This window comes from Hirundo rustica, chromosome 2, assembly GCF_015227805.2.
Source record: "Hirundo rustica isolate bHirRus1 chromosome 2, bHirRus1.pri.v3, whole genome shotgun sequence".
NCBI classification, from domain to species: domain Eukaryota; kingdom Metazoa; phylum Chordata; class Aves; order Passeriformes; family Hirundinidae; genus Hirundo; species Hirundo rustica.
The window spans coordinates 12,537,606-12,561,263 of NC_053451.1; the positions used below are offsets into that span (position 1 = coordinate 12,537,606).

The 23,658-nt window shown below is 38.0% G+C and overlaps 1 long non-coding RNA gene across 5 annotated transcripts; it reads left to right on the top strand.

Annotated features, from left to right (window-relative positions):
• The first annotated feature begins 12,127 nt into the window (after positions 1-12,127).
• Positions 12,128-23,104, top strand: LOC120748873 (uncharacterized). 5 transcript variants are annotated; one of them, XR_005699444.2, is made up of 6 exons: positions 12,134-12,468; positions 12,652-12,746; positions 18,214-18,393; positions 18,497-18,679; positions 21,324-21,542; positions 22,594-23,104. It is a non-coding gene; the product is annotated as an uncharacterized LOC120748873 (long non-coding RNA). The 5 variants fall into 5 exon arrangements; XR_005699442.2 differs by lacking the exons at positions 21,324-21,542; positions 22,594-23,104 and adding an exon at positions 19,337-21,245 and having other exon boundaries at positions 18,497-18,710; XR_005699445.2 differs by lacking the exon at positions 21,324-21,542 and having other exon boundaries at positions 12,135-12,468; positions 22,594-23,099.
• Positions 23,105-23,658: the final 554 nt, after the last annotated feature.

Genomic DNA, 23,658 nt, shown 5'->3' on the forward strand with positions numbered 1-23,658 from the left:
AACCAACCCAAAACACATTTGGAGCATAACAACAGGACTGAGGCTGCCAATGACTAGTTAAGAAGTTGTAATGACATGCTAGCATGGGCTCTCTAAGCATAATTTTTGGTCAAGGACAGGTTATTGTAAAAATGGTAATAAAAGGCAATTTTAAATTCCTTTGCAATGAGCCTTCACAAAAGCAATATTAGTAAAATATGCTATATAAGCATATTTTGTACAAAGCCAATTAACCTCTTTGTTTGAAAACAAGTGCTTCATTATTGTTGAATACAGCAGCTAATCCTTTGCAGCAGATAACTTTAAGCAAGTATGAGTGGAAGGAGTACTTGCTATGCCCCATCTTCTTCCACAATAGAAAGATTAAATATTTAATTTGCTAAATACTGGTATATATGAAGGTTTGGAAACTGACGCGTCATCTGAGGACATGATAAATGTTTGCACTAAGTCCATCTTTCCATTTATTTATTTTCTTGACCAGGTCAGTCTTACAGGTAAAAAAAAAACCAACCCTTTTTGGTCAGAAAACTTCAATTTTTGTTCAGTTAATAAAAGTTTATAATCAGCTGCAAATTAGCATTATGATTGTATGGCTAACGAAACACTGTTAAAACCATCTATCTTTGTTTTTCATTTAAAAAAAGTATCAAAGTTGCATTGATACACAAGATGGTGGAACCATTGTTCCAACCAGTTAAGATTAATATACTTCTCTGAGATGCTTAATACAGTGTTATACATATCACAGGGACAAATGCCTAATCAAAGTCCTGTCTTTATAATTACAGATTGATGCAATGGTAATTCCTGATTCATGGCAAGACTGATAAAGCAAATTAAGAATAAATAGTACAATGAATTAGGAACAAAGAGTATGACAATGTGACCAGAAAAACCTTTCAAAATTAAATTCCTGTTTTAAGAAGATCATAAAACAGGTTATGAGAAGGTAAAACAGGGCAGCAGAGAGTCAGCCTCTGTTCTAGAGACTAGGTTAAAGTTAAGATCTGTTCTCAGGCAAAATCTCATTTGCAGCATTTTCATCCAAAAGCAGCACCAATTTTTGGTCTCTACACAAGAACAGAGATACTGAGGAAGGCTTAACCTTTTGTTCTGCCCCAACCAGACAGCACTACTAGACTGTGGCCTCAACAAGGGACAGGACATCGGAAGAATCTATTAACTTTCTCTGCTCAAAGAACAGAAAGCTTCTTATTACAGGTAATACATTTAATTTTGAAAACAGATCTATTGTCCTTACATGTAATTGAGTTCTGTTACAGAACACAAAACAAGGAGGGCTCACTGTCATCTGAAATGGAAAGAGGTCGATATCGAAGGACACAGACTCGAGTTCCCTTTTATTTTCAAGGGCATAAGTTTCTTCATGAAAGGTTTCCAGAACACAAGGACCTCTCCTTTCTGCATCCATACAGGCTAAATACTGTTTTCACTGGATTAAGGTACAAGCTGAACCTAGCACACATTTTTTCCCTCTTCAAGCAGATGTTTCAGTCAGCACCAGCTGCAGTCAGGTCTCCCATCTCTCAACTCCTCTTGATGGGATTTCTCTGCTCTTACTTTGCTGTTGAATGTGGTTCTGTTCTTTTCCACCTTGTGTAAAGAGGCAACAGGACTTGCCCTAACCTGTGTTACCTTCTTTCAAATCCTGAGGAAAGAAAAGCAGGCTGCTGGCATAGTGCAGGTTGGATCTGCTGCAAGAATGGCTGTTGAAGAGCAATGGCTGATTCAGCACTATTTGAAAATCATTTTGGCATGTCTTAGTAGGATGTTACTGGTAAGCTAAAAGAAGGATGGTGATGTTGGAGCATAAATATATATATTTTTTTTTTTCCACAAGACAAGAACCATCCAATTAAAATATAAGTCACTCCTGTCAGGGACTATCAATTTGTACATGACCAAAATTACTGGTTTATGAGATCACAAGATTAAATCAATAATAATAACAATAAGAATAAGAAGAATAGAAGAGGTGTTGAAAGTTTTGAGTTTTTTAAAATGGTTGGAAAGAAATACGTAAATTCTACATATATATGTCAAGCACGTAAGTGTTATGATACACACTAGGCTTCAAAATAATATTGTATTTGATCATGTTAGACAACAAAAGGAGAAAATTGGTGGTTTTGGAACCTGGGTGTTCAGATGATGGCACAAAATTTATCTTTTCTTTAAAGACAGAAGCAGACTGTCTAATTTCTCTATCTACATATTACTGTGTCCTTGATCATTTCTGTATCTCAGCAACCACATGTCCTCCAATGGACACAGGACTTCAGCTCCCTATATTCTGAAAACTGTGTCCATTTATACTCACACTATATCACTGCCACCTGCTGAACATGACATTCTACTATAGCTTTCTTAGAAACATGAGGTGAATATAGCTCCTCATGAAACCTTTCCTCTTCCTCTCACTCTCAAGAAAGTGACAGCTGGGTGGTGACTTCACTTGGCTGCTTTAGGTATCAGCGAGGTGCTGCTCAAGCTATCTATATCAAGACCCCTGTGTTCCTATATCCATGAGGATAACTGGAGTTTTCCTGAGGTACTTCCAAGAATTTAAGTGAGACAGTAGAACAAAAGAATATTTGCCATGCGTTAAAAGCATAGACCTGAAAATCACCAGTGACTTTCTTTCCTTGTAAAAAAATCTCATGTTTATCTTATGTTCTCTCCATTTTGAAGTGGGAAAGCACAGCATCTTCTGTAAATCTGCCATACACAAAAAGCATACACTGTTTTTGCATTTTATCTCCTTGTATCTGTGCATCTTATGAAACTCTTACTGCAGCTGGACATTATTTAAAGAACAAAAAAATCTAAACCTTCCAAACCAGAGAGAGATAGTTGGTACCACCTTATACTATTCATAAAAGGAGTTTGTGGAGAAGAAGCAAAACCTGGGTCATTTTCTTACCCTCTGCTGAAAGAATATTCACTGTGGAAATTAATTCTTAAAATAAACTTAAATTAATGTTTACAGCTGCTTTACTAAAAAAGCGAGAAATTATGGGAACATGTGATCCTGTCTGCAGTTCCTGTCAAAATCAATGCAAGACAGTTCTGTGGCAGATAATTGATTAATATTAATTAATTAATTAATAATTGATTAATATTCCTATATAGCAATGACACCATACATTTATGGACAGACTGGTGAACCTTTGCCAAAACTCACTAAAAGCAGCTGCAAGGCAGGGCTGACTTTTAACCTCCCCCATTTAATGCAGGAACTTCTTGGCATAAAAACTGTGCTAGTAGCATACAGCCTGCAGGGTTACCATTACAAAAACAGATTTGGCCAGCAGGACATCTCTATTTCCCGAATAAACTCCTGACAGATTACATGAAAGTTAAGTTACACAGGCATATCTGGAAACTGGAGAAAGAAGCAACCAGAAGACATTAATTCTAAGGATACTCTGAAAAAGACCCACGCATTTTTGATGTGACAATTTCCATTTTCATTGGTTAACAAAAATACTATTTGATACGAGAAGGAAACACCTGCAGTGGTCTCCATTGGTGAAAGCTGTGCATATGAATCCTTATTTCTTCAGATAAAGTGATCTCTGGACAGTGGAGTGGAGCTTTTGCTTTTCTCAAAAAAGGATTGTGAAATTGCAGGAGTATTGTTCTTGCTTTCTGTAGAGTCATGTATGGTTAGAGCCAGAGTGCCAAAAGTAGCTTGTCTGTGAGTTAAAAAAGGATACTGTAGGAGAACAATGGTATTTTCCTTCTCTTTGGGGACAGGAAAACAGGGAATTCCTTAATAAGGGATGATGATTAAGGAAAGATGATTTTACTACTCAGAAGGCTGTATTCATGTCAAATTCCATTTTCTGAATTCAGCAATATATTATTAGTGTCATTTTCTGGAACAAATGATGCCGTAAATTATTCCAGCAAGTGCACTTAATATAGATTTGTTTGCTAAGTGGCGGTGTCTCCCGCCAGGGTTAACGGTAGAATAAAATGCTGTTTATCCCACGGGGAAAAGAAATGACGAGATTTCTTGCTTCCTCTCTTGTTTCTGTCTGTGAGCCATTGTGATCCCAGGTCAGAAGGTCTATCACATGCTAAAGGAGGGAATTCTTGCACAGAGCCCTTTGTTTCTGCAGGGCAGTATCTGCAGCCCAATTTTCCATCCATTAATGCCCCATCTCTTTGCTGCTTCTTCTGTTTCTTTTAAACAACCCCCTGCCTACTTTTGGGGAAAAAAAAAAAAAAAAAAAAAAAAAAAAAAAAAAAAAAAAAAAAAAAAAAAAGTTCTGTGCTCAGCTGTTTAATTCTGGATTGCAACCTTCCTAATAACAAAAAGTGAGGGTGCTAGAGCAGCTGGAGGTGACATGTTAAAGCTAGAAAAACTGAGGTACTTCCGAGAAAAGAACTGTATAAGACATATTATTTTTCATTCAAATGAGAGTTCCCAGAATCCTTTAGGCTCCAGTCCCACATCCACTCATACCTTTGATATTTCACTCCAGGAAAACCAACAGAAGCATCCCCCAGGCAGACACCTGTGAGCATGCGCATGTGCAGAGCCTTATTCCATCAATCTAGTGGAAGACAAAAAAAGAGACAGTTTTGCTGTCTTGGCTACTGGCTGTGAAAAAAAATCACAAAATCCAAACAGCTGCTAACTGGCTAAACTACGTGAATTAATCTCCTAAAAGATCCAGATGATCTTTATTGATGCGGAATCCTATCAGAACACACATTTTCTTGAAAAAAACAACAACAAAACTCTTGTTTTCAAACTGAAAGCTGCTAGCAATCCTTTCAATGAAGGAATATTTGTAAATGATTCATCTTTATACTCTTTGCAGGCAAATGAAGTGAATATTGGTTGCAAAAAAGTTAGTCCTTCCAATTGCATGTAGAAATCATTACCTACTTATTCCAACACACCTTATTGCAGGCTTCAAATCAAGGTGCCCAAACTCCTTTCATTTTTGTACCAGAAGAAATTAGGCTTGCGGTAGTGAAATGAAAATTCTAACATGGGCAAAATTTCCTAAAGCTGCTCAAACTTGCAGTCATGTTAACATGCTTCCAGATCCAACATGTTTATTCTCATAAGAATTTAAAATAAATTGTTGAAAACAATGAATCTGCTTCTTAAAACTGTTACTTTTCCCCTGAGAATTGGCCTGAAAACTCACATCTGAAAGCAGAAATAAATAAAAACCTTTCAGACAGTGACTGTGGTAGAATCTTACCTGTCAACAGGCCCATTTTAATCACATATCCTCTTATCAGGTAGCCCCTACATAGAACTGTAAATGCATTTTTTACACAGAATGTTTGTATTAACATTTGAATAACTTTAACTTGAAAAGTCAGCTTGATTACATGTAAATTTTCACGAGACACACAAAATTGTACCTAGATCTCTACCTCTGATTTATCTACCCATCTGTTATAGTTTCAGATAATTTGTCTTGAGAGCACTAGAACACCTCCTGAAACATGCAAGATTAATCAGTCCTGCAATGGATTTATGTAAATGCTTTAGTGTGATGATATGAGTTGTGTTGTTGACTTCACTGAATCTACTCACTGGCTTGAAGCTTAGTCAGTCTGAATAAACAAACTGCAGAGGTTTTATTTCTCTTCCTAGCATTCCCATAGACCAGATGGATTCATTGTCTTATTTTCCTTCTAATAATTTATTTCTTTTTTTTCTTTTCTATCACTTGATTTTTCTTCTTAGTATATGTATTTCTCTTAGGAAAAGTTTTTACACTCTTACAAATTCTAACAGAGGGCTTTCATCATCTTAGAGAGATTTTTAGTGCACAGTGGGGATCTCAGCTATAACCAGTGCTTATCAATATTATTTTTACATAAATATGCTCAACAACAACATCCACAAGAATTTAGACAGACTATCAACTGTGGTAAACATTCTGATATATCCAGGTCAAGGAGGTGGTTTTCTTAAAGTCAGCTTAAGAAAGTGTACTTTCATTTTCACTCTAATGAGGAATTCAGCAGTATACAAATGAGGTTAGAAAAAAATGTGATGAAGGTGCTTATCAGAAGTTAAATAGGTGTGGATTGAAAGAATCTGACTGCTTTTCTCAGCTGAAAGGACATTGCACTTATACACAGCTTTATCAAGAAGCATCTTTTTCCCAGTGCTACAACAAGAGAGTGTTTTTCCTCAAGGAAGAGTTACAAGTATGCACCCGTGACTAGAATGATTATTGACTATTGACATAGAATTAAGAACATTGCCATGATTTAGAATTGTTTCATTATCAATAGGATTTAACTTCTGGGATTCTTTTCCCCCTAAACTGATGGCACTGCTGTTCAAAATAGACCTTCTATACAAATTACAACCAGAAACTACAAGTGGCACTGTTTGGCTGGCACATAAAACTCAACCAGTTGTTTTCAGTTTGATTCATACTGGATGTGCCTTATTTCTCCCTTAAAGAAATTAAAAATGCCCATTTTCAAAAGGAAAGGCACTGTGAATAATCCATGTTTTATATAAGCACTGCTAGTAAGCAGAGCAGAATAAAGATGTCTTCATTTTACTAACAATTATGAAAAGATCATATCAGACAATGACCTTTAGAAATGCTTCAGTGATCACTGTGTCAAGCTGTAAGTCCTAAGTGGGAATTCTTCAGATAAGCTTTGATTTCACTTTTACTTATATGCTTAATTTTGCCTCATTCATGTTAACATGATTTTTACTGATGACTTTAAAAAGGGAAGAACAGAGCCCTGATGTGGAATAGGCTAAAAGAAATGAATAGACAGCTGTATGTACAGTGGAGAACTGAATTTAGCTGTGCATTTTCACTTCCTGGTTTCTTGATTTTCCAAGGACATCCTTTTGCATTTGATGTTGCTGCCAGTTAGAGAGAAGGTGGAGGTAGAATTTACGGCACTGCCATCGACAAAACTCTTGCTGAAGCAAATGGGAAATACGTGCGTGAATTTGGCTGAGTATCAGTAAGGTCGAAAAGAGCCAACTGACTGATTCTTTTCAGTTTGTAGATGGACTAATAATCTCAAAAAAACCAGTGTGAGAGAAATGTCTCTTTGTTAAGGCTCAAAAATATGGTTTGTATGTGAACTTGTTATAACAATCCGCAAAAGATTCAACAATACAAATCTGTAACATTCTCCTGCCATTCAAGGTCATGTTAACCTTCTTGAAGAAGAAGCCAAGTACTCCTTAAGTTAATCATCCTCCACATTGAAGCTGGTGCTTATTTGATTCCGAGGTTTTGCTCAAGACAGAACAAGCATGTGAAAAATTGGTGAAATGCAAGATTTCATTTACACAAGGTCAAAGTGACCCAGATTTCAAGAGAGGTCCAAAGTATTACTGGTCCTTCACACAAGAAAAGTTCTGTGCACAGCTCATTTAATATTTAAGAGGTTTGCATAAGAGTATGTAAAAGAGCATTTTCTTCTTGCTCTGCCAAGAAAGGTCAAATAACTGTTAATACTAGATAAACCTCCTGTGAGCTCTAGTCCCCAGAGTAACTTGGATTATGCCTACTATTCTCAATACACAACAGTTTATTCAAGCAGGAAATCTATAGGAAGAGGCTACATCCACCACAGATCCAAGTTGTGCAGCTCTGTGGGCTCTGGTTGTGCCTGCTGAGGATTTGGGCTCACAATTTGCTAAGACAAGTTAGTGTAATGAGAACAGACAATTTATATCAACTGTAGGACTGGTAAAAAGCTTTTGAGCATTCATCTTTGGCTGTGATGTAGCTCAAAAATGCAGGCAATTTTATTAGAAAGAAGTCACATTTTGAGTTGAATTACTTATGACGAAATAAATCTATGTTGTTGAGGTGTAAATATCTTACTGACTCAGACCTAAACAACCAGGGCTTGCATTGGTGAAAAAGTTACTGGCTTGAGAATTAATGATTAATTTTATATCAAGTTTGGGAGAATGAGAATAGTGAAGTCAATAGCTCTAGCAAACAGCATAGTTTCCATATCACATTTAATTACACATGAGTTCTTTAATATTATTATTTTTTTAAAAAGCACATTAAACATCTCATAAATATTTTAGCAGTTGCATAATGGACTGAGTTGTTATTGGCTGTAGGATTTTTTTTTCTCCGTATTTTCCTTCTGTCCTATCTGTTGACATGTCAATAGACAGCTCAGGGACACGGACAGTGAAGACACACAGCCAGGGTGAGACGAGCAACACAACTGGTAAGTGACAGGCAGAATCAGATTTGAGGTGATCTTTTTGTAGAGTGTTGCACCACATTGAAGTAGTTACTCACTTCTAGCCAGCAACTCTTAAGTGTTTGTCAGCTTCTGCAACTGAAAAGGAAACACAAAAGTTGTGACAAGTGGTGATATTTTTCCTTTAAGTACTTCCAAAAGTTAGGGAGACAGAGTTGAGAAATCTTTAATGTAGAGGTCTTCTAGTGTATATTGGTTATCTTCTGACTTTTCTTGTGCTGAAGGTCAGAAAGTTTGAAATTCCAGTTCAGAGGGAGGGCTGTATCAAGCCTTGCAGATTCCTCACTGGAAAGGCCCCATTTCTGGCACACAAGAGCCCAGCTCTCTCCACCTATTAATGCAAGGGCAGCAGAGACTCTGCTGCAGCCCATTCCCAATCTAACACTGGTTTGGCAAGGCCAGAAGCAGCCCTTGGGAGAGTATAGACTCAGCAGTAGCACCTACCTCTTCATCTGCTCAGTCACTTCATGAGCTTTCACTTACAGTAGCCTGAGGACAGGCCAGGAATTCTGCATCATTTGTCTGCAAATCCAGGGCTTGTCTTGCAACCACAAGCCACTGCATTATTTATAAAAGGCAGACTGCTCTCTGCTTCTTAAGTACAACCCATCCTAGTCCGAACACCTCTTTAAATTGAATATTGTCTTATGGACTTTGATTGTGTGTGGAAATATACAGCTTCAAGGTAAAAGGAGAGGAGTTGAATTATTATCCTGAAGGCTGTTTGTACACTTCCATGATCCACCCACTCATCTTACCTTGAGGGCGATGTGAATTGCATGGGCTGGTCAAGAACAGAGCAAAGCAGTCAAGTGCTGACTGACAAGGTTGCCCCTCCTAAGTGCTGGCTCTGAGCTCTGATCTCTGAGCACTATTGATACTCGGCAGTGAAGCAGAACTGCTGACGTTCCTGCTGGGCTCCACACAGAAACCTGAACATCACCGCTGCATTCACAAATTGGAGCCAGAGTTCAAGGAAGAAAATTTAAAGCAGGAATTTTCATCTTAAATGAAAGATGTTTTCGCTCTGACTCCTATTCAGTACCATACTCAAACTTTAACCTAACTTTAAACATTGCACCTAACTTTAAACACTAAAACCCTATTGTGTACTGGAAGGCTAGAAGTCGGCTGGGTGATTGAACGTAGCTTGCTGAACTTAGACCTATATCAAGAGAGAAACCTCTAAAGCAGTTCTCTTTATTAAAAATATATTTCTACTGAGAGCTGATATGTTCCAGATATGGCAGCAGACCACATTTCTTAAAAGTTACCTCATGGTCTCAGCCTTCCTAATGACACTGTAAACCATTGGTTATCAAACCAGATTTAAAATGTGTGCCTATAGAAAACTCCATTACAAAGAGAACTATCACAACTTGCCTGGCCATTGTTATGCTATTGCAGAAGAAAACCAAATATGTATGAATATGACATATCTGTGTGCATTTCATTTTTTAAAAAAACAAAGGGCAAATTCCTGGCCCTTGGAAAATAATTACCTTCCCAGGTTTTTTAGCAGGGCAGGATTTCTCATATTTCTCATCAGCAGTTTGATCTCTTACCTGATTTCCCTCTGAATGTAGCTTAAACTTTACCCAGTCCTTTTTTTTTTTTTCTCCCTACTTCTTGTTTTATAAATGTGAAAACGTAATTAATTTACTGTGATTATAAAAGGAAAAACTTTACATTTACATAGACTTTTTTTTTTTTTTTTAATCTTCATCGACTGTACATGTGTCTTTATAAGTCTTAGAACTGTAGCAGAGTAAGAGCTATAAATAAAATAGTCATTTTTCATGAATCCTCTGAGGTACACCTGAAACTTAAAGTAACAATATAATAATCTACAAAAGTAAATTTTAAATACTTAGGTGTGTTTAAGAAAAAAAAAAATAAGAGAAGAAAAAATATGCAAAAAGTGAGTGTTGAAAATGTTGCTGCTCTTAGAACTTGCTTGTGAGAGTAATAACATTGCACAGAGCAAGCCACAGATGGGCACGTGGTGGGCAGGTCTCTGTAAAGATTCTCACCACTGCCATATACTGCTGCTGTTGATATAAAAGGGGGAAAATCAGAGAGGGAGGAACCACAGACTGTAAATTTAATGCAACGCTTTAAAAAAAAAATTGTGTGGGATGGATTCTTAGCCACCAAGTTCACACATTATAGAGACCTTTGTGTAAATTTTCCTGCTTTTCCACTGAATACTTCTCCCAAAAACATGAGGTGTATGTGGGGTAGGAGTGGATGGCTGACTCAAGTTCATTGGAAATGGGGTAGTAAAGAAACAAAAATATTATACGTGGGTAGGTACAATGGAAGAGGAAATCAGCACTGGAAGGATTCTCCTGTAAAGGGAATACTGTCAAAGAGTTAACCATCACTGGAACATCATTCTTTAACTCTAGTACTGGTTTACAAAGGCAAAGTACCATCCAAACCTATGGGATACCCATGTATGTCATCTTTGCAGCATGTAGGTGGATATATGGAAATAATGCGGAAAAGCCCTAGACATGCAAATCCTTAGACCTTTTGAAAGCTCTAGTTTAGAGGTGGGCAGGGAGATGACTCTTTGGTCCCTCAACCCTCTGAAGTCACATTCTGACTCCAGGGTGGACAAATCACCACTGTCAGCTGCTAAATTAATTGAACCAAAAATTGAGGGAGAGGGACCCACACTTCACCCACTCCACATGCATGAAAGTTTGGGAAATGGGGGAGGGGGAGGAAAGGGGAGGCTTCCTGATCTGCCAACTAGACCACTCTGTGAACACTTTCGAACAACACACCTTCAAATCCTTGTCTAGACATGGCCTTATGCAAGCAAGAGATAAGAATCAGCCCCTGAATGGGTGTTTTGTTATATAACCACCCATGAGGCACGGGGAGTTAAACATTTGCAGTAGTTTGTAACATTCCTAAAGCATTACGTTTCCAGCAAAGTGGATTATCTTGTCTCATTTTTCTCTGATGAACAATCAAATTCGATCTTGACACATGAATTTATTATGCTTGGGTTAGACAAACTGAGCCTTAATAAGCTGCAGTTAAAGACCTCACTTCGTGTTTGTGGAGAGAAAACTCAGCTCTTAGGTTGCCTGACAGGGATATGAAAATGAAATCAGGCTTCTCTACCCTCATCTAGTTCAGATTGGATGTCTATATACTAAAGATGTGATTTTTTTTTTTTTTTAAATAGGTTTTTCTAGATATTTGATTGCTTTGTTGGAACAGTTCCACAGTAGCTGACTGAGCTGACCTCCAGATGTATCTCCTCTGGGGCATTATGTTCTGTTTCGCATTATCAGCTGCATGCTCCAAAGGTTAGGTTGTGAGAGCTTGGGTGGGGCTTTTAACTCCTTCTTCCATCCCAGAAGTCCTGACATGCCTGTTCTCCCCTGGTTAATTCTCCCCTGGTTAATTCTACCCAACAGTGGAAGAAGCACAATACAAACTCAGCTTGATTTAATAATTGCAGTGATGATTTATGTGCTATGGTGTCACTTCACTGAGCACCGATTTGATAGATAATGGAAAGCATGTGCCTGGCTTATTTGGAAAGTTTATTTGACACTACAGATTCTTGAAGGAATGTGCAGAAACTTCTAAATATATGGAACAAACTCACCTGGTGTAAATCAGGTGTCTGAATTGACAAGAGCAGTAATGGGCAAGGCAGTAATTAGTATGCATAACTATTTCAAGGTGAGTAAAGTAATACAGTTCCAGCACCCAGAGTGTCATTGATTTACGCCAGCTGAGGATATAGCCCGTAGAACTGACAAGAAATGGCAATGCCTACTAATTACTGAAGCTGCTAATGTATTTCAGCTGGTGCTAACTGGTTTTATGTCACTGGAAAATTACAGATGTGCTAGCTCTTGCAGATCAGATGCCAAAGTGTTTGTGCAGTTTTTTTGGTTAAATGTCCAGAAAAGTGGGGCTGCATTTTGTGTGGTGACTCTTCTCACTAACATTAAGCCCCACTTGACACACTGATCAGACTTCCCACTACCTTGGCCTTCCTCCTTATAGTTTGTACTGTTTTCTTCCCACATTGAGGCAGGAGGGAAAGCTGATTTTTTTGGTTAGCCTTCTGGCATAGCATGGTGATGCATTAAGCATTTAGGATGCTTTTGATACTGTTACAATTTCAGGTGGCCACTCAGGAAGAAGCAGTTGGTGAGTACAGAAAACTTCCCTGCTTGGTATTTGCTGTGGTTTATAAGCAGCAAGAGCTGAAAACGTGTGAGAAGTTCTTTAAACTCCATGGACTCACACAGTTTCTAATTTATGTAGAGGGTATTGAGGGTTATACTGCATGCCATATTTTGTCTGTCATATTTATGTCTCGGATCACTTCAGTCACAGGTACGTCTTTCCAGGGATTCAAATCATCTCTGAAGGTAAAACCCTCACAGACATGAGGACACTGAAGTCCTTCAGAGCATGGCCATAGGGTGAGTGAGCATTCTTTCCCAGCTTCTGTTTTGTTCAGCTCAAGGCTTGTGATGTTTTGAAATGCAAGACTGTTTATTTTTTATTCCTGGATCAAGTTTCTTCAGAACATTATTGGTAGCTGTTGGGACTTGACCACTCAAGAACATTTAGAAGGATTTTTAGGACTGAGGTCTCTGCCCTGGCTTTACTCTATTGCGACTGACACAATAACAGTGAAACTCCCTGGAAATGTTCAGCTCTAACTAAGGTATCTTTCGTATATTGGCGTGTTCAGCATATACCATATTGTGGAAATAACCAAACCTTTGTTGCTACTTCCCTGGGAGGAAATTCCCTTTGTAGTTTTGGGCTGGAAGACAAACAAGTGAGCCCAAGACTATTCATGTTCACAGAGTAACTTTTATTTACATAGTAACACTAGAAAACAGATGGTTATAGAAATATGTGGGCAACTCCTTTACCCTCCATTCCCAGTTCAGCGCTAGCAGATAAATGCCACACTAACTTTAAAGCCTAATATAATGCATGTGGTAAGAGTTAGGCAGAAAAATTCCCCTTAAAGAAATAAAGTCACAAATCTAACAATTTCTATTCTCAAGACTAAAATTCCTGTCCACAATCTAACTATAGGAGAAGAAAAAAAAAAAAAAAAAAAAGGCAAACATCTCTGCACCTGCTTGTGTCCTGTGCTAGAAAAACATAAATGAAGAGATGAGCTAATGAGCTTGTGATATTTTCTTGCTTTCATAGTCTAACCCAAAACATAATATTAATTGTCACAAGTATCTTTGTGCTAACATCTCCTCTTCTTTCAATTGACAGGCTCTGTTGTGTTATAATGTTAATCCATTTTGACAATATAGACAAAATATTGTCCTAAAAAAACAGTTCTTAAAGCTCATCAGAAAGTCTTGTTACCACAGAGCTAGGTTATTTTCCTAATTTACTTTGATTATCCTCACTTCAGATATGAATAGCCACAGTACTTTAGGAAAAAAGTCAGCCAAAACAATTTTGGCCAATAAAAAAAAGTCATCTTACATTTAAGATGCTTCTTGATCAGATGTTTTAAGTTTTAAATTATTAAGTTTGTTGCAGCTTACTTGTCTTAATATTATTCAATATTGCTGTGCATGCTTTTACTAACACAACTGCTAATAAATCATTATGAAAGAAGAAAAAGTATTATTTGGTATTAAGCCATATTCCTTTTTTTATCCATTTTTCTTTCTTTCTTGGCGTTATTTAACCACAGGGTTGGCTCTGGCAACGTATAAGTACCTCAGCTTTAAATAACAGATCTTGTCCAAGCTATTGCACTCATCCATTAGATCTCTTATATTTCCTTATTCTTACACAGAAAATAAATATTTTAAGCCTAGTTCTTCATTGTCTACTCTTTGAGTAGCCATTATGCCTGTGCAAGAAAAACACAACATGAAAAAAAAAATCTGATTGGTAGCACAATGGATTTCTTTTGAACTCACCACAATAATCACACAAGGTGATGAGTGATGTAGAATCCAGCTCATTATTGCCAAGAAGCAACTCTCTTTTAGCTAATACTGCATATCATAGATATGAAGGCCCTGGTTTATTACAGTGATTATCATTAGTCCAGTTGCCAATCCAAAGATCATATTTGATTGTCCCATGTGCAGCAGAATCCTAATCTATTTCCCTTCTTCATTCTTCCTCTATGCTTGTATAGACAGGTACATTAATCTATTCTGCCAAGAGTGATCTTTTTATCTATGCAGAACTAAAATGATTCTTCCCTCTTATCAGCATCTTCCTATATGAAGAAGATAAACCAAAAAGCTTTCCTCACCCCATGTTTTTGTCAGCTCTCTGCTTGGAGGGTGATCAGATCACTTTTAATTGTATATTGAGCAACAAACATCTGACATTTGCATTTGAGTGACTAAGAACTGAATTTTGTTGACAATATTAATATGCTCTTCTGTTTAATGTCTATCAATTTGTCAGAATTTAATCAGATTAACGCTCTACTGAGGACTCACAGGAATACCTCAGTCTGACAATATTCAATGTTTGTCATTCACCAGATAACACCAAGCTAAATTTCTTCACCTGAAAGATCGTGCATACAGCAGGTCTCAGCATATCCTGGGAAAGAAAGTAGCAGTGCAAATAGATCCAGATCTTAGAAAAGAGGTTTCAAAAGGCTGGATGATCCAACCAAACAGCTTGCTGGCAAGAAAAAAGGGCAGTCCCACTGATCCCCTTCCCTTTCCTCGGGCAGACTAAGCACAGTGAAGTGGCCAAATGAATCATCTTTGGGGGCCTAGTGACCTCACGGGAGGAATTTCACCATCATCTCTTTGGAAGGCAGAATCAAGCCTGTAGGGCCACTCTGAAGTAATTTATCTGTGGGAAGAAGAATCTAAACTTATATGATCCTCAGCTTGGCTTGAGGGACGGGTTTTCATGAAAATTTTTCATGAAATTGGAAGCAGTGCAACATTTTCTCTTGACAGTGTTTGGATGTTTGATTCATTTTTGAGAGTTACTTAGGGCTCTAACTAAAAGAGAAAGAAATGAATGAAGAGGATCTCATCTGCCTGTCAGCCCATGAGTCAGTGTGATGAGAAGATCCAAGGTGTGACCCAAGTGCATTTTTGGGTGACATGTTAAAGCAAAGTTCTGTCCACCTTGCTCATCATTAAAGATCCCACTGCAGTAATTATATCCGTAAAGGGTGGCCTGGCCAGATGCCAAGCTTAAAAATTACATTCTCCCATCTTTGTTTCAAGTGGACACTATAGTCTTCATTTCCTCTCCAAAAGAGCTCTCTTCTTCTGGACTGCTAAATCTTTCCTGCGTTTCACCACAAAGTTTCAGCACTGCAATAGATTAAACAATCATTATATGGCTTCTGTATCAACTTGTAAAGCAGGGGAGTATCTCATGAGATGAAATGCAGTATAAAAATGTAAACTATTAATAGTCTGGGGCCTGCTCAGTGCAATAGGAGATTTGGCCAGTGGCAGAAAGTAGTCAGCTGAGGGAGAGTTGAGTGGCTCCATTAACCATTGATGTGCAACATTTCTCCCAGCATGTTCAGTGTTGTGAATGCGTGAGTTTGACCTGAAAATCAGATCTTTATGTACATCGTGGCACTGTCTCAGCTTTCTTTTTTTAGGTCAGATTCTTATCAGGTTTATGCTGCAAGCAGTTACAAGTTCTGCTTGAGAGACAGTTGTGTTAAGAATGAAAAAAAATATAGTACTTGGGCTTTTTGTGTGGGCTCAATGTAGGAGAGTAGTTTCATAAAGGACACAAACAAGCTGTCTGTGTTAAAGTTCTCCCCCCTCTGATGCTAACACTGGGTGTTTAGAGAGAGAACATAAGTGGAGGGCATACCTGCAGCAGTATTTCCTCTGGTAGTATCTCCCAAGATTCTCCTTCTACAGGGCTGTACACAAAGAAACAATAGACAGGACTGTGGCATGAAGAAATGATATACAGATGTAGCTGATGCTGAAAATGCAATTTGCATAATATGGTAATATATGCATTATAGTTCCAACTACATACATGATCAAAGCATCCGTTATAAATGATAATGCAAATTAATTTTAGGCTCATTATTATTAATTGAACCTGAATAGAAATCAGATTCAGTAAAAATAGAATAAAGAAACAAACTGAAACTATTTAGGGAAACAGACATTAATGCGATAATTCTCTCTCACTTATAGTTAGGCACATGCTCCTTCTGCCTGTGTTTCTCCTTCTGCCTTCTCTGGTACAACTTCAGAGCTTCTCCTTTATTCTGCAGTTCGTTTTCTTGGTTTCTCTTTTGATGTCCGTGTCACTCTCTCAGCACACTTTTTAAAATACATTATTAAGGTCTGCATGGTCTAATAGGTTGCCATTACCCTAAGCTTTATTCATTCCTTTTCCAAATTAAATCAAGTTTGGGCTTGAATAATGTTGATAGGGACATTTGCGTAAACTAAGTTTGTTACTCCAGTAATGGGGTTGTTTTTGTGAATTAATGGGTCATTTGTTTTTAAAAACAGAGCACCAGCAGGTTCCTGATGTTCCTGCCCCTTCTAATAACTCTGTAATGGTGATCTTTTGTCCTGTTGTAATGGTTTCTGGTTTCTGCAATGTCTGGACATAAGAAAAGGATAAAACTCTAGGATCTAGCCATTACCCAGTTCTGAAGTTCCTGTCCTAAAATGGGTTTAAAATAATTTCATCATGAAATGTAATTAAATCCTGATTTTTTGCTAAATATTTACATCTGGTGAGATTACATTATTTTTCCTAGACAGTACTAGAATATGATCTTCAGTGACAACAAAATTATTTAGCACTGATAGCTCTCAACTGTAAGAAGTGCATGGTTAGTTTCCTGAGAACTAAAGCCACCGCTAAAGTATGAGCATCTTTTATCTCTCTGTGAATATTTGAACTTCATCATAAACATACTTTCAGCATAGGATAATGCATTGGGCAAAGACTGCATGCAGTTGTAGATGCAGAACAATATTAAATTTCTTCCTAAATTGAGGAAGATAAAGAGGACAGATAAAGTTTGTAATCTCATTTCTAGGAACATTTGTCTGTCTCTCCTTAGTAAGATCTTAACAACTTCACTCTGGTATTTTAAAGGAAATGTCATTTTAAGTAATAATTAATCTTATTCTTTTCCCTATTACAGGTCTTGTGATCTATTTACATGTGGCATTATAAGAAATGTTAATGAAATGGCTCTTTTTTTTTTTTTTAATGGTTCATACTATATTGATACTTATAACTGCAGTGACATTGCGCAGAGCTTATTATCTTTATATCACAGGATGTATTAGTTAATACCTAATCACTTTCCTGAAATAATTTTGGAAAATGTGTTGAGTGGTGTTGTATTTATATTGCAATGGCTACCTCTGAACAAACAGGGCAAATATAAATTTTTATATACATATATATATATAAAAATATATATATAAAGAGAGAGAGTATATGTGTATATATGTATATACATACATGTTATATTCTCTGGTCCAAAACCACCTACATCACCTACAGAAAACAAAGGCAGTGTGAAAACTCAAAGGAAAAAGGGAGGTATTTTTTCCCTGTCCCTTGATGGCTACTCACACTTTTACCCTGCTGTATTTCAGTTGTTCTCACCGTCTCCTTCAAGAGAGATACATGCAAGAAAAAGTAGAAATACTTTTCCTATTGTCCAACATACAAAACATTTTGCTGGGGAAGTCTTGGTTACCAAATGTGTCTGCAGAATGTGCAGACACTAACAGCAGTAGAGCATGCCCAAAAGGTTGGCTTTGTCACCTTTATTCATGATAAATGACATTTTACCTCATGTGCACTCACTGAAGTCAGCAGGGCTGGAAGCAGAGTGTGCACATACTGATTTTGAATCCTGAACCAGAATCTCTCACTCTTCCCAAATTCCACATTTTTCAGGGTTGCTGGTCACCATTTCAACAGCTCTAAAACTGGATGTTGCAGGTGTCCTGCATTGACAGCTGCAATTTTACTGATACTGTGAAGCACAGGATGTTCACTCTCATTACGTTTCAAGACACAGGAAATGCAGCTCAGTATCTGAATGCATAAGAAGGAAGGAGCCTTATAAAGTTGAAGGTAAGTGCCATAATTTTTAAGTTGCTGGAGAGGAGAACAGAGCTTTTAATGGATCCTTTACTTAATTTTGAAACTTGCTTTTCGTCTTTAATATTTCCTACAGGGTTAAAGAAGCCTGTTGACACCAGTACACACCGATATATAAAAATCAATTACAGACTTCAATACTTATATGTGCTGGCTTCCAACCCCCAGTGAGGAGGTTCCCAAATGGGAAGTGAAGAACTGCCGGCCACTTGGATCCTTATTGTGAAGACTCACTGAAGAGAAGCATGCAAAACACTAGGTGCTGCATTCAAACCTTTGAATCAGAATGGGTAACTACACAAGTGTGGCTGTTTACAGAGCACAAAATAAACAAAATAAAAAGATGTTGAGAAATATGCATGTTCACTGCACTCAAAATTAGTCTATTGCATTGTTTCCTGAAGCCATAATTTGTGTAAAATGTTCAGCAGGATTCAAAAGCTGAAAAAATATTAATGTGGACATTAATAAGGAGGAAACACCCAAGGTATAAACCCAGGGTTTCTAAAAATACTACTGGGGAGGTTATACCTTCCTACATAGTAAAGCATAAGGAAATTTGTTATCATCAAGAGCAAGAAGGAGAAATTTTCCAAGAATATGTGTTTATTTCTTCCTTAATTCCTTACACTTTCTCTAAACTTCTGCTCACTAATGGTATGATGCTGGAAATGCTGTGGCCTGACCTAACATGGTCATTCCTACAGCTCTAATCAGGATGGATATTCAATAAATAAATAAATAAGTCTTGTGACATGCAAAAGTACGAAAGGGACAAAGCATTCCAGGCCAAGGTCAGAAAGTCCCCATGAGCTCTATTCTAGATTACTCACTGTGTTTTCTATTTTCACACGGCTTACTCTTGCAGACTTTCACTTGCCTGATACCTTTCCATGTCATGGGATTTTTTTTCCAGATATTGACAGTAGGTGTTTTGCCTTGGATGACAAGCATGACAAAGTGTAAAATCATGTCCTAGACATTCTGGTATGTGCTCATATCCTGGAATGATCTCATTTTAAGGAACGTGATTGTGATTTCCAGCACTACAAGCTGAAATCAGGATTTGGTTATATCTGCCATATGCCATGTGAAATACTGTCTGAATTTCAGCTTGTGCCAATACATCTTCATAGCCAATGCTGGGAAACATCACCAATTACTGTGTCTGTTTACAGAGCACAAGAACAGAATATTTAATTTTACCAACTCTAAGGACAGCAAGGCTTAATTTGAACTCTGGTTAAAGTTTTGCTGATTACTCCTGACCTTTCTGGGGCAAAGACATGAAGGTCACTGGAGTCATGACTTTTTTCACATTCTGCTTGTCTTTGTCATTCCCCTAATAATGCAGAGGACTAGAAACAAGAGCTGGGTGGTGTTTTTTTTCCCCCTGCCTGGAATCTATTTAGATTAGTCACCAGGTTTTCCAGTCTACGGTCATTGAAGGTCATTTGGTTTACAGCTGAAATTCTCAATTGGAACCTCATCTTGTAATCAGAACTTAAAACCCAAGTGAGGTTTTGTATCTCCTCTGAAAGGGTAGGTTGTTGTGTGATTAGCTTCAGAATGTTAAATGGACTGTCTGTGTAATGATGGGTAATTTTGGGGGGCTTAAATTACTCTGTGAGGAGACCTGTCTTGAATAATAATATTGGGCTATATTACAAAGTACAGTATTCTAGGCTTCTCCTAAATGCTAATTCTATTACACATTAACATTTCCTTTGCTGTAAAATGGCAAAAGGCAAGCCAGCAAGATGTAAAAATCTTGTAAAGAGCATTTTCTCTTATAGACCATTCCTAAGAGCAGGCAGTTTCCTGAAAACGTCCCTTAAATAAGCATTCACTTACAGTGGTCATCATCATACAGTCAGCATCTGCTAATAGCTGTTCCACAGCCTCAGCTGCTGGCAAACACAGAGTATTTGTTGTAATCTACAGAGTGATGGAGATGCCTATATAAATTTTGCACTGTTGTTTTTTGGTTTTTTTTTAAACTATTCTTGGCCCTAAGTATGAAGCATCAGCCACACATTGTAGAGGTACTCCTAGGGGCTGTTCACAAAGCCTGGTGTCCTGTACGTTCTTTGGTTTGGTAAGACTACTGGTGAGAATCTGAAAGCCCTCTTTAATTTTTTTGTTGATTGATTGATTATTTTAAATCTCTTTGGTCTATGTGCAACTCAAACACAAATATTTACATTTACATGTATGCATGTGTGTATATAAATAACTAAAACTGAAGTCTCCTTGAAGGAAACAATCCACCCCTGCCATGATATTGTTAGTGAGGACAGTATTTAGCTTTGTTAGGGGAAACAAGTTTTTTGGCCAACATCTCCTGATATACAAGCTGACCTTTGATTTCTACTAACCCATGGATGGCTTCAGCATGTTCCATCTCCCTGTTTGTCCCAGTTGCTGCCTTCCTTTCTGTATTTCCATTTGACCTGCATGTTTGGATAAAAGCAGGAGGTTATCCTGTGTAGGGATGTGTGTCAGACACTGCCCTGTACAGGAACAACTTGATGAGTGTTTCCAGTTGGATATCACCCCACAGTGCCCCAGCATCCCACCATGACCTGTGATGTCAGCGCATTGCTTGTTCCAGCAGACATTACTGTCTCTCTTACTGGCAAGCTGGACATTTCCAGAACATCTCTGTGGGCAAATGGTGCATCCCCATCTTGGCTCCATTCTTAAGGAGTCTGAATCACCCTTTGGACACTCCATCTTGATTCCCCCCTGGTCCTGCAGGAGCTGGCATCACCCAGTTCTTAATCTCTTCTCCAGAAGCACTAAACTCTAATGCCAGATTACCTTTGTCCTTTATCATTTTTAGCCACTCTACAAATAGAGCTCCTTTTAAGTGATTACTTTTATATATTCATTTTACACAGATTAAGAAAATGTTCCATGGATTTCAGAATGGTTCACTCCAATAGATTCCAGCTCAGCAAGTCCACCGGCTTCCCAGAGGTTGCAGACACCACAAACATGAATGCACCCCTACTCTCCATGGTTTTAATATACTGAGATCCAAATTATGCTGCTGTTGCTTCACACCTCTCTGATGCAAGGTGATGGAAAACTGAATATCTGGAAAAAACCCCAGCCACGTAAGGAAACAATACCATCTGGAGCTATCTGCATTTTTCAGTTGTCATTAGCCGAACAAGACCCTGACTACTTTTGAGAACAAAAGGCAGCAAAGTCATTAAACACTTTTCTTTTACTCAAATTCATTTCATGAGTCAGACACATGGCAGGGATCTGGGCCTACATTTCTAAAGCAGGTTATTTTGCTGAGGCCAGGCTGACTTTTCCAGCTAGCTTCCTTTCTCCACAGCTGAGATCTCAGAAGAAATAAAAATCAGTTTAACTCATGTTAAAGGGACACTTTTTAACTCTACCTACCCCGACCCATCAGCGTCCTGCCTCTCTAAGGCTGACAACCACATACCAGCATGTTGGAGAATGCGTTTACTTTTTGATGAAGTGCAGACCTTAGAAAGCTAAGCGGGATACAAGGTTCAAGACAGACAGTGAGGTCTTTTGCAGACAGAAACATGCAGCTGCAGAAAGGGCCCGCTTACAATGAATTGCAGGAAGGTTACGGTTTGAGATATTTTACTTTTTAACAGGCCACGGAGTCTCCTGGATCTATGTGGACTCTACACTGGCTCCAGGGGTCACGTCTCCAGCAATAGTGCAGGTAGCTGTGTGCTCCCTTCCAGCACGCGATTTAGTTGATGTTCCTGAACCTAATGAATTTTGGTGGCAGGAATGATAATAGCAAACAATTGTTTGTCTCCAGTCGCTAAATTTTGTTAGAGAGCTAAAATAAACCTGTCTGCTTGACTTGTCTCATGTGCAACAAAACAAAAATAAGCCTTCACAAAGGATCATTTTCAAGTGCCATTTTACTTTCAGGCTCACAAATGTCACTCATGTTTTCTGATATGTCAGATATCATAATGCAAGATAAATAACCAAGTGAAACACACAGACATATTCTCTGGGTGGCCTGTGACGTAGAAAAACGCCTTCTGCCACTTCCCTTACCTCCTTCCTAGTATTTTTTTTTTTCCCCTAAGCCTTGCAATAGATGCTTCTTTGTAGCATGGGCATGAAACACCAATGTTATTTTAATACTATACTGTTTTACAGCATTTTGGAACCCAGTCACAGCTCAGAACCTCCTGTGAGTTAGACATCGTGCAGACAGAAGAAAGTCAGCCCTGGCTCTGAGGACAGCCCATCCCACACTGCACCTCCCATGGCCACAGGAGACTCACATTGTAAATGTTGATGCATTCGACACATCTGCCACACATGCAGATCATGGAGACAGTGACATTGCCTAAGACACTGGGGGGTTGGCAGCAATATCTAATGGTTGCTAAATACATCATTCAAATGGAACCATTAAAAAAAAAAAACATCTTAAAGCTGATGTTTGTTGTGTGAATTCAGCTTTGGAGGATCATAGGAGTGGAGCAGGACTTCTCAGGTCAAAGATTTAAAAATCCGCCGGTCATGTAGGAATTCACAGCCTTAATTTCAGAAGTTAATTGGAATTTATTTTCAAGGAACAAAGAACTTAGGACATTTTTGCAAGGAGGGATATGTTCCCATTTCACTTTTCAAAATAATACCCATTCTGTTTAAAAAACACCCTCCCACATACAGACCAATTCCTGACACTCCAGAGCAGACAGAAAACAGCAATAACTCTCTGCTGATTAGACCAGCACAGTTCCAGAGAAGCCACAGTAGCCAGAGAAGAAAAACCCTTGTTGTGGTCCTGCAACTGGACGGTATTTTCCTTTGTCAGTGAGGGAATCACAGCTAAATTTTACTGCATCCAAATTAAACCAATAATTAAAATCTTGCCCTCCTCCACTCCCTATCTCTAGCATTGTCGCTTGGCTTTACATTGAAGCCATCAAATAAAACTTCAAAATGTCATAGGGCCAGTGACCTACGATTTAGCATCAGCTTGCAATTTTTCCATAAAAACAAAACTGTTTCTGCTAGAAATAGCTACAGGCATTTGACTCGTTATGTTTTTGTTTGAATGAATATTTTTTAATCAAAATAAATTGTTATTTCTATGTTTTCTCCCCAAAAAGTCTATTAAAGCTCTTCCCAAAAATAAAGTAGATTTTCTATCTTTTAAAGTAGGGATCATAACTAAAGGCTGTTATTTCCTTTTGCTATGCAGTTATTTGG